This window comes from Typopeltis vanoorti, chromosome 2 (genome assembly GCF_054136105.1).
Source record: "Typopeltis vanoorti isolate ZY-2024b chromosome 2, IOZ_Tvanoo_1.0, whole genome shotgun sequence".
Classification (NCBI taxonomy): Eukaryota; Metazoa; Arthropoda; class Arachnida; order Uropygi; family Thelyphonidae; genus Typopeltis; species Typopeltis vanoorti.
Window position 1 is genome coordinate 2,752,729 of NC_143550.1, and position 11,299 is coordinate 2,764,027.

Sequence of the window (11,299 nt, forward strand, 5' to 3'; positions counted from 1 at the left end):
GAATACCAACATTGCCCACTAGGGGGCACCATCAGGACTTTAGGAGAAATAATAGCTTCCTGCTTCTTCCTCACTTACTGTTTGTTGTGCCTGTGTGCACGTGTCTTGTTCTTAAGTTTCTTGAAAATGGCAACGTGACATTGCCAAAATATTGAAGTATATTAAAATTTATTTTAATGTATATCCTAGTTGACGTTGTAATTTCCTTAAATTATTTAGTAAGAAATACACTAGGATAAAGGATTAACTAAGTATATAATTTCATCCATACTTATGTTCCATCAGTTCCTATTGCTGAATTCTTTTTCAGTTTGTGCAACAGCTCTAATACCTCCTGCTCACATACCTGATTTTCTTCATGCCAAGAAGAGGTAGAAGTGAGCACAATATTGTATACACCAGATTGAGAGCTTTTAGCAAAATCGACACTCATTAGTCGAAGAACCACTTCTGCATCTATCACCCTCGCACCACCTGCATTCAGTATAGTTAGTCTTTCATTTGTTTTATTGCAAAATAATAAGAAGTCTTTGGAATTGTCTTTATCTTGCAGAACTAATTTCTTTTCCTACTTAGACTTAGCTTTCTGTACCACAGTTGTCTCTCTTCTGGCCTGCTGCTTATAATTTTCATAACTGTCATCCTCATGTACTCAGAATTTCTTCCACATCATCGTTTTCTTTCTAATTTCTTGCTTAATAAAATTACACATCCATTTCACTCTTACCCTATTTATTCTTCGAACTCGAGGGACACGTTCTGATATTTCATCATTTTAAATATTGTTTAAACACTGCTCATACACTGTCTATATTCTTGCCTTCCAACAACTGATACCATGGCACAGAATCCCACATGCTCCTCGGCTGGTAGTAATTTCCTATTTTGTAGTTCAGCATGTAACCTTTTCTGAATGGAACATTCAGGATCTTAATCACAAACTGATAACTCTTGTTTATCGTCTGTTTGAAACAGTTGAACAACTTGTAGATTTCTGTTCTTATCTAGTGTCTTATTTATGCATTTATCATTGCACATGCTTGATAGGTTCAAACTGAACAAACACAAAATCATTCTCTCCTAATAATCATTGCCATGATAATGTCCATTCCCATCATTAACACACAGTAAAGTAACACTGTCACTCTTACACACAGATTCTCTCCATTCCTCTGATCATAATTTAGTTTCCCTGACTTTTTGTTAAGTCTCAAACCAATTAATAATTTTCTAAGACACCTTATACTAAATGCATTCAAGTGTATTCTTCCCTCAAACTCACTCCACACATCCAGAAACTCTCATCCATTCCTTCCACAGCATATGCATCAAATTGTTTGCGATCAGAGCTGGTCTTCTTACTTTATTTCTATCATATTGAAAAAATTGGTGTCGAGGCTAGCAGGTGGAAAGACATACTGATAGAGAGCTCCTGAAAGATTTGTTATTTTTATTGATTTATTAAGTGTTTTCTTAGAGTTAATTGTGTATTTTTAGTATATTATTGTAGTTTTTATTGTAGTTATTGCACTAAAGCATTTTATAACATAATTTCAGAAATATTATATTATATAGGGTAGTGTTCGTGCAAGCACCTGATAAGATAAGTATTATTTTCAGTTATCGTTGATAAATTTACTTAATATTGCGTAGTTTTATTTGGCTTGCGTATTTTAGTGCGTCTATTGTGTGTTTTTGGTGTGTTATAACTTATAATTTGATAAAATATGTTGCAAATAAGTATGGCTCCAGTACAAAGGAAAACGGCGGCCAATAATGATGGTTCGCCATCTTTATCAAAGAACGGTAGTATAAAAGAGATGAGTCAGTGTACTAGCTGCGAAATGTACGCTTTGCGGAGTGCGGTCGGAGTGTGGTTAGATGATAATAAAGGAGTGAATGTGTGTAGAAAATGTAGGGAGAATGAGGAATTGAAGTGTATTTCGGATCGTGAGTGTGATATTTTTGTCAAACTTCAGAATGAAGAAAATAGGGATATGACAAGAAACGGCAAGGTTGTACATGAGAATTGTGAGAGTGTGAATGTAGAAAGTGTGAATGACAGTATTAATGATTAATGGTTTTACAGAGAATAAAAAAGATGAGATGGATGCATTGAGTGAGATCGCGTTGTTGAATGGTGCGATACAAAGGGCAAAACAGCATCTAGAGCGCATGAACAAAAGTCGACTGAATAAACCAGCCAATAATAAAAAGTATGACAGGAAAAATAGACGTATGAATGTGAACATGAACAAAATGAAGAATAGAGTGCTGTATGGAGACTCGTTAGTATGTGGTGCGTTAGTAGGATTTGACAAAATCGTACCAACCTGGTGCGACCATAAAGGATGTAACTGAGTCTATTAGAGAGCAAAAGGAAAGGGTGAAAGAAATGATTGTTGTGGCAGGTACAAATGATTTGAAAGGAGATAAAATGGAAATGATAGAAGACCTGAATGAACTGTTTGAGGTAGCAAAAGAAAAGAGTGAGAGAGTTAGAATGATTAGTCTTTTGCCACGATATGACAATGAAATGTTTAAAAGGAGGGCCATAATTGCGAATGACTTTATGCGTGGGTTATGTACGACGAGTGGTGTGGAATTTGTGAATGTGTGGAGTGAGTTCGATGGGCGAAAGGATCTATATAAGATGGATGGCTTGCATTTGAATGGTTATGGTGTAAGAAGACTTGAGAAAGTGTTGCTGAATGCAGTGGATGTGCAAATTCAGGGAAACTAGATTTGTTAAGGGGGGGGGGAGGGAGTAGATATACAGTCCTTAGGGAGGCAGCTGAATGTAAGAATGAATATAATATGCTAGAGCAAATAAGGATAACAAATCAGAGTGGGATAGTTAATATAAGACATCAAGTTAGGGTTGGGGCTAATGGGGGTCTTAAATTCATGTACTAATGCTAGGAGTATTAGGAACAAGAAGGAAGGAAGAGTTTTTGGCCATGGTTGGCACTTCCAGACCACAGGTTATTGGTATTAGTGAAACATGGCTGACTGTAGATGATATAGCTAGTGGGATTGAATGTGATGGGTATAGTGTGTTCAGGAATGACAGGGAGAATAAAATGGGTGGAGGAGTATTGTTGATGATAGCTGATGAGCTACAGCCAAGGAGAATAGAAGTTGAATTGCAGGATAGAGAAAAGAGCACATTTGAGGTCATTTGGTGTGAGATTGTGGCTAGCAGAACTAAATATACAATTGGGTGCTGCTATAGACCAGGTGATGGAAAAGATGGTGGTGACAGTATGCACAAGCAAACAGAAGAAATGAGTGGAGGGAGGGTGATTATTATGGGAGATTTCAACTATGGTCGCATTGATTGGAGTGAGAAGAGGACACACGGGAGGAAGGAATTGGATTTTATGCGGTTATTAAGGGATAACTATATGCGACAGCATGTAATGGAAAATACTAGGGGTCAGAGAGTGCCTGACCTAGTAATTACATCTGAGGATTTGGCTGTAACAAATATGACCACATTGCCACCAATCGGTGAGAGTGATCATAGGGTCTTGACTTGGGAGGTGGCTAAAGGTGTAGAATTTTCAATTAAGACAGGGTATACATGTGGAATTATCGGGCTGGAAAGTATGACAAGATTAGGAGTTTGATTGGTTCAGTGCCATGGCATGTACAACTGCAAGGACTTGAAGTTGATAGTACATAGGAGGTAGTTAACAAGTGTTTGCATGAAGCAATGGTTGACTGTATACCTAGAGTCCGAATAATAAATCAAGTAGGGGTTAAATGGATGAATAACACCATTAAGCTTGAGCTGCAAAAAAAGAAACAACTATGGAGGGAATTTAAGGAAAAAGGCGACTGGCAGGCAGATGAACGGTATAAGGCGCAGGCCAGAAGGGTGACGAGTGTGGTAAGAAAATCAAAAAAGGATTATGAAAGAACATTGGCAATGCAGGCTAAAGAGAATCCTAAACAGTTTTTTTAGATATGTAGCAAGTAAAAGGAAAAATGTACATGGCAGAATGATTTTAAAGAATGCCGATGGTAGGGAGGTAACTGAATCAGTTGATACAGTTGAGTTACTGAGTGAGCACTTTGCAAGAATATATCATCCAGGTGGTGACATTGCAGAAATGAATGTACCAGTAGATTATACGGGAATTGTGGTGAATGAAGTGGAGGTGAGTAGTCTATTGCATAACCTCAATTTCAATACATCTGTGGGATTGGATGGTATACCAGCTCGTGTTGTACGAGAAGCAGCTAAAGAATTACCAGTACCCTTGACCATTTTGTTTAAATTGAGTCTCGGGTCTGGGTTAGTCCCGTGGGGGTGGAAGGAGGGGAAAATAGTTCCACTGCATAAAGGTGTTTCCAAGACTGCTGTTGTAAATTACCGACCAATTAGCATATCAGGAATCATTGTCAAGGTCTTAGAGAAATTAGTCAAGAAAAGAATACAGGATTGGATAGATGAAAATGGGATATTGTATGGGGGACAACATGGTTTTGTGAAGGGTAGATCATGCCTCAGTAACTTGTTCACGTTTTATAACACAGTGACGGCTGAACTGGATAGGGGTAATGGGTTTACAGTGATACTACTGGACCTTGCCAAGGCCTTTGATAGGATACCACATGGAACCCTAATCAGTAAACTGGAGCAGATGGGGATAGATATAGGGTTCGTGAGATGGATAGGAGGGTGGTTGACGGAGAGATACCAGAGAGTGGTTTATTCAGGAGTGGAGTCTAAAAGACAGCTTGTGACTAGTGGAGTGCCGCAGGGCTCTGTTCTTGGACCAATGCTTTTCAATTTGTTCATCAATGATATAGGAAAGGATTTGAGAGGAAGTGTTCACTTGTTTGCTGATGATGCAAAGTTGGGTAGAGCAATTGTGAGTGCACAGGATGTCAAAATTTTATAGGATGATTTGGATAGTTTGGAGGACTGGGCTAGGAAAAATGGGTGTCAGTTTAATGTGGCAAAGTGTAAGGTTATATGCACTTTGGGGCGAAAAGAATAGCAGCAGTATATCGCATTGGTGGAACCGTACTCCAGGAGATTGATGAGGCCAGGGATTTGGGAGTGTTGGTGGATAGCGAATTGAAGTTTAGGGGGCACATTGCAAAAGTGACTAAAACAGCTCACCAAATCACTTGGCTTCTGAAAAATACTTTAACATGCAGAGATAAGTTGTTGTTCCTCTGTATCAAGCCTTGATAAGACCCCATCTGGACTACTGTGCCCAGTTATGGGCACCAGGGTTTCTTCGTGATGGGGAGGAAGTGGAGAGGGTCCAGAGATGAGTGACCAAGATGATAGCAGGTCTGTGGAATGAACCTTATGAGAATAGGTTGAAGATTTGTGGGTTGCAGAAATTGGACGATAGGCAAAGGATGGGTGATATGATTGAGACATTCAAATTACTGAAAGGTTTCTATAAGATTGATCCAGAAGATATTTTTGAAAATATGACTGGTGGTGGGAGGACTAGGGGCCATGCATGGAAGCTGGGCAAGAGCATGGTTGACAAGGGTGTTAGAGCTAGGTTTTTTACTTGGAGAGTGGTGAATGAGTGGAATAAGCTTCCAGAGTCTGTTGTGGGTGCTACGACCATGAATGAGTTCAAGGCAAGGTATGATAGATACTGTGTGAATGTCGAATAGTTGTTCTTGACATGATTTTAGGGCCTCCCTCGATGAGTCTGTCGACTCCTTGGAGTTGACCGGAACAATAATAATAATAATAATTATAATATCTAGGTAATATACTTACAATTTTCACTTTCTCACTCTTCACTTTACTTCTTCCAACAATCCTTTCATTCTCTCTCTCTCTCTCATAATGAACTTATTGCTAGTTAAGTCATTCATACCTACGAAAATTATGATTCCCTTTTGCTTTGCTTTTTAATTGCATATGCTATATTTTAATTTTTAGTCTGGAAAAACTTGAAGTTATAACCTACTCAGCAATAGCAATAGCTCTGATACGGTATGGAGTGTCTATCATGTTTTATGATAGACACTCTATACCATATAATATACTTCATTTTTAAAATCAACACATCTTACCTGATTTTCGTTACACACTAACTTACCTGATTCCGTGCTTTTGTTGTTACTTTTATTTATTTACTGCTTAATTTTCTTATCCCAATGTTCTTTAATGATGCTTGCCTTTCTGTAATTCTCATGACATCTGTCTAATAATCTGCTTTAACTTTAAGATTCGAGATATTAAATCATTTTCAACATCCTCCTCAAATATCCACTTTAGTGGGACAAGCCTTCTTGTTCTCAACTTCACTGTTTTCTTGTTAGTGTTCTATTACTTTGTGTGTGTATGTGTGTTAGTGCCATTTTAAGCTATATTTAATGCAATATCCTAATAAAAATGTTATAAAAACTAAATCTACACTAATATGCTATTAAACACTGAATGAAAAACACAATAAAACAGAAAAAAATCAACAATTTTCCAAGAGCATTAAATATACTAACTACTTACAATGTAGCCTCAAACCCAAATCATTTTAAAACAGACAAATATATAAATTTTAATTTTCTTGCTACCATATATGGGTTTATATTTCCTTCTCACAGCCATTTCACCTGGACACAGTTGCACTGATTTCCGCGCATCGTATTCCTCCAATTTATATTTGCTACAAATAAGTGGCTTGTTGCATAGCATTATGCACCTTGTCTATGGGGAGTTTGTTAACTTTGCAAGCCGGTGTACATATGTGTATTATATATATATAATACACGACATATGTACGCTGCTTGCTTGTTTCAGAAGTAAGCTAATGCAGGTTTTACAAATTTCAAATCTTTTAGGAAAATGTGCCAGGTATTAATAAATGAAAGCTACTCATCTCTAATTCTCATAACTAAGAAATCAAAACACCATGTTGGCTACATAAGTCATGTGAATGATGTCAAGCTCTGAACTGTTGTTACTGATTGATTTCCATTACATTTACTAAGTTGATATTTGGAATGCTAGTATGTTAATATTTTGCATGAGCATTATTTTTTTTTTTGCTTATTTTTATACTTGATTTTTGGTAAAGTGTTTCAAGGATTATGTTTCTTCTAATGTTTCTGTTAATTGCAATTGGAGCTTGTTAATTTTTATGATGAAAATGTCATTTCTTTTTTTTCTGATAGCTTGTGGTAATCGTTTCCTAGGTGTCTGCATACATTTTTTTCATAAATGTAACTTTGTATGTTTTTCATCTGAAAGTAGTGTTACTGGTTTATGTTTTTTTTTTTGTCGGTTTTCTTGACAGTCTCTGTGCTCCTTCAGTGTTTTTTGTTTTGTTTTTTTCCCCTTCCTTAATAAAAGAAAATGGCAACTAATGCAACAAACACTTAAAAATATGGAGTGATGTATTTGTTTTTTGTACTCATTTTTTTTTTTAAATCAGAGACCACTTAACCAGAGAGAGAGAGAGAGAGAGAGGAGTTCAATGTTCAGTGCCGTGCTGGTTTAATGATTTTAAAAGGTCATGTTAGCTGGAGAGATGTTGATTCTTCACACCTATTTCTGCTATTAATATTCTTTGGTAATAGAGTTGGTGTTTCTTTTTGTGATGTAGTGAAAGGTTGGTTTCACTGACTTTAAAAGGTTAGGTTAGTTTTCAAGGGCAACAACAGGATTTGGTTCTTGATGGTGCAGTTTCTGGTATTGATGTGGCTGTTCTTGTTCCAAAGTGATGCTATATTGGTCTTACCAACTTTAAGAGGTCTGACTAACTTTTGAGATGTAAGCAGGACAGAGGTGTTATGTAGCATTTTTTTTTCCTCGACACAGTGCTTATAGTCATCTTTTATCATAAGTTTTTGTGTTATTTCAATATATTTAGTGCTTTGTTACTTTTATTTTCTCATGTTTGTAACTTTATTTTTTGTTGCAACTTTTTTGTAATAAATTGTGGAGATCTTATATATTTTGGTATCTAAGCCAAGATTGTTATTCTACATTCTGTAAATTCACAGTTTTCTTGCACATCAAAATTTTTACTGTTGTTGATGTTCATGGAATTCGTGGTGTTCTTCACTTTTCAGTATTTGTTTTTGCCTTTTTCTTCCTGTTAATATTTGTGTTGAGACTTCTCTTCATGTGCATGCTATTGCTCATATTTCTTCCCTTGGAGGCTGTTTGTTTATGTTTGCAATCTGGATTTTCTTAACATTTTACTTGTTTTGGCAGAGAACAGATATTTTTAAGTGTTTGTTGCATTAGTTGTCATTTTCTTTTATATCTAGACATGGTGCTGGGTGATATTTGTTTTTAAGATTTTTGTTTAATTTGTTAATTTCATTATTGTTGTATGCTTTGTATAACTCTTTTTTTTTTATTTTTTAACTTGCTACGATTATCTCCTAAGCACAATGTCATGTAATTCATAATGACTCATACCCGTTCAAGTTGCTCTGTCGAGTTCTTAATTAGTGGGGAGCTATGGTGTTCGTATATTATCATCGTCCATTCTTGCAAATAAATTTAAAATGGAATACGAGTTGCAAACCAATCACTCCTTTGGCCACAAGGCATCAGAAAGTAATTACGTAGCGCCTCAAAGAACTCATCGAGGTAGAGTATTCTGCACCACAACAACCCGCGATCTACACACTGTCACACAAGTAATAACTTCTTCCATTCTAATAATGCTAAATCTACCAAGTAACATACAGTCATATTTGTTAACGCGGCTAAGAAGTTTAATGTTTCGTCACCAGACGCAATAATCACAGCAAATTCATAAATTTCACTTCTCGAATTGAGAAGTATTGAGTGTGTGGTACTTCATTATTGTGAAATGTAATCAACTTGCCACCAAAAAAATATGTTCCTTACCTCATTCGTTTTCACTGGGCTAAAAAAACAAAAATAATAATAACAATAAATGAAATTTATTTATTGTTGTACACGTTTACAATGTTGTACAATTTATACAATAAATAAAATTTATTTATTTATTTATTGTTAAAAAAAAAAAAAAAAGGTTTTCGGTCCTCGTGTAAAGCTGGCAAGATGAACATAACTCCGTTACTTCTCATTGCATTTCACTATTGTAAACAAAGTCTTGCATAGCTAAGTTAACAAGAATAAAATGATCAAGAAAACCCGATACAGAAGCAATAGCATTTGTACCGGAATAGTATGCTAAAGTACTTCGTGCGAAATAGCTATTTTATTGTGATATAAATCTTCTGTCTTTTTCTTCCATCGTGAAAAAAAAGACACGCTTTTTGCTACTATTTTACTTTTTCTATATTATTATTTTTCACACAAATGAAACACAGTCAAACAAGATATTATTTAAACCAATGTTTAATATAATAATAATAATGATAATTAACTGATAACACAGCAATTCAAATTCTACCGAAGAACCTAAGAACAGTCCAGTCAGGTAGCGTCGTAAAATATGGATTGTTCCAAGAATGCCAGGTTTTATTAGATCATATGTGGTCACTTCATTGATGTTTAATTCTTATAAATAGTTTTATTATTATTATTATTTGACACGGAATCCAAGGACTCATCGAATGAGGACACCTGTTCTACGACTCCGTCTCCACCATTCAATCACCAGCTGACCACAACGCCATCTACTGCCAACCACCACTGGTATTTCCACAGAAATCACAAACATCCATGCCCACGGCGAGATTCGAACTCGCAGCCTTTTGGGTGGAAAGCGGATAAGCTATCCACTCGGCCAACCAGGCCGGCTAGTTGGATATCGTCTTTGAAATTGTACCATGTGCGCCGATAACTATTGGAATGCGTTTGATGTGTTTAAGCCACCGCCAGCCAGCTTCGATTACCAGATCTTGATATTTAATGATATTTTCCCCAAGTCTTTGTTGTTGATGTTGTTATCGGAGGATACTGAGATGTCAATAATCCAAACTTGACCATGTTTTCAATAATTGTGATGTCAGGTCTATTGTGTCCCAAATGCCAATCAGTTGGCATTCTAAAGTTCCAGAGAGTTTTTACTATTTCGTTTTCCAATACTTTCTCTATTTTATGCTGCCAGCAGTTATCAGAAGTAGGAAAGTCACATTTTTTGCATACATACCAATGAATTATTTTGGCCACTTGATCATGGCGGTATTTATAATCAGTTACGGCTATCTGGTTGCAGCCTCTAATTTGGTGTTCTATAGTCTCATCTTTCTGATAGCACAATCTGCTGTTATTATTGATGTTCAAACTTTTACATTGATTGCATTAGCTTGTAGAACGGCTTGAACTTTTGCATACATACCTATTCTTGAACGGCTAGATTAAATCCTTCTCAACATATTGTAGCCATTGCCACGTCTTGGTCGCGTCAATTTTTTTTTTTTTCAGTATCTCGAAGAAATTAGACATGCAAGGGTTTATTTTTCCAGGTCATATATCGGTTATTTTGCTGTTTCTTTTTGTTATCAGATTTGTTTCTCATTGCATTTAGAAAGCTTTCTTGTGAAATGGCTTAAAGCATTTGCTCAGTACTATTGTCGATGTAATTTTTTAAACTAATTTCTTCTTCCACAGTCTGTCTCACTTGCAGCAGACACCATCCACCTATTCTTCCTGGTAGGTACAGCCGCTCAACATCACTTCATGGAGGTAATGCATGATGCATAGTCATTAGTTTTCTAGTTATGCGGTCCAATTTGTCCAGATCTTCTTTTATCCAATCTATTATGCCAGCTGTGTATCGGATCACTGGTGTAGCCCAAGTGTTCATTATTCTAATTGTGTTTAATCCATTAAATTTTGTTTTCAGAATACTTCCGACTCTTTTGGTGTATACCGATGCTGTCTGTTGTATAACTTTCGAGTGGAGAATATTACTGGCCTCTAATATTTCTAGATATTTATAATCGTTAGCTGAAATTTCTTTATATATTTTTCCTGATCAAAATTAAAATTGCAAGCGTCATTAATTTTTCATCGTTTAATAGATAAAATTGCGCATTTATCCAGATCAAATTCCATTTTGATGTCCTGACTGAAAACATTAACCGTTCAATAGAGTCTATTTGCTGCGCCGATTTTTTATATAACTTTCAAGCCATCCATATGGGAAATTTTAATATTATATTTAGGAATTTCTTATGCAAATTTTATTTTCTTCAAAATCATAATCAAATGTATCAAAGAAATGTTGAAGAGTAATGGTGGCAAGGTATCACCTTGAAAAATCCACGTTTAAAGGTAATATCTCCGAATCATTCTTTATTGACTATTAAAGTTGTTTTCCATGATTTTATAGTAACAGCAAGAAATGAACATAAG

General features: G+C 35.9%; 1 protein-coding gene across 1 annotated transcript in view; it reads right to left on the bottom strand.

The window, feature by feature from the left end:
• The window catches only part of LOC150108782 (UV-stimulated scaffold protein A-like), a 223,168-nt gene extending 214,126 nt beyond the window's left edge, over window positions 1–9,042 (bottom strand). Inside the window, exon 1 of the mRNA XM_090414211.1 lies at window positions 8,858–9,042. The gene's annotated coding sequence lies outside the window, so the exon portion shown is untranslated. The remainder of the gene's footprint in view (window positions 1–8,857) is intronic.
• Between the last annotated feature and the right edge of the window lie 2,257 nt (window positions 9,043–11,299).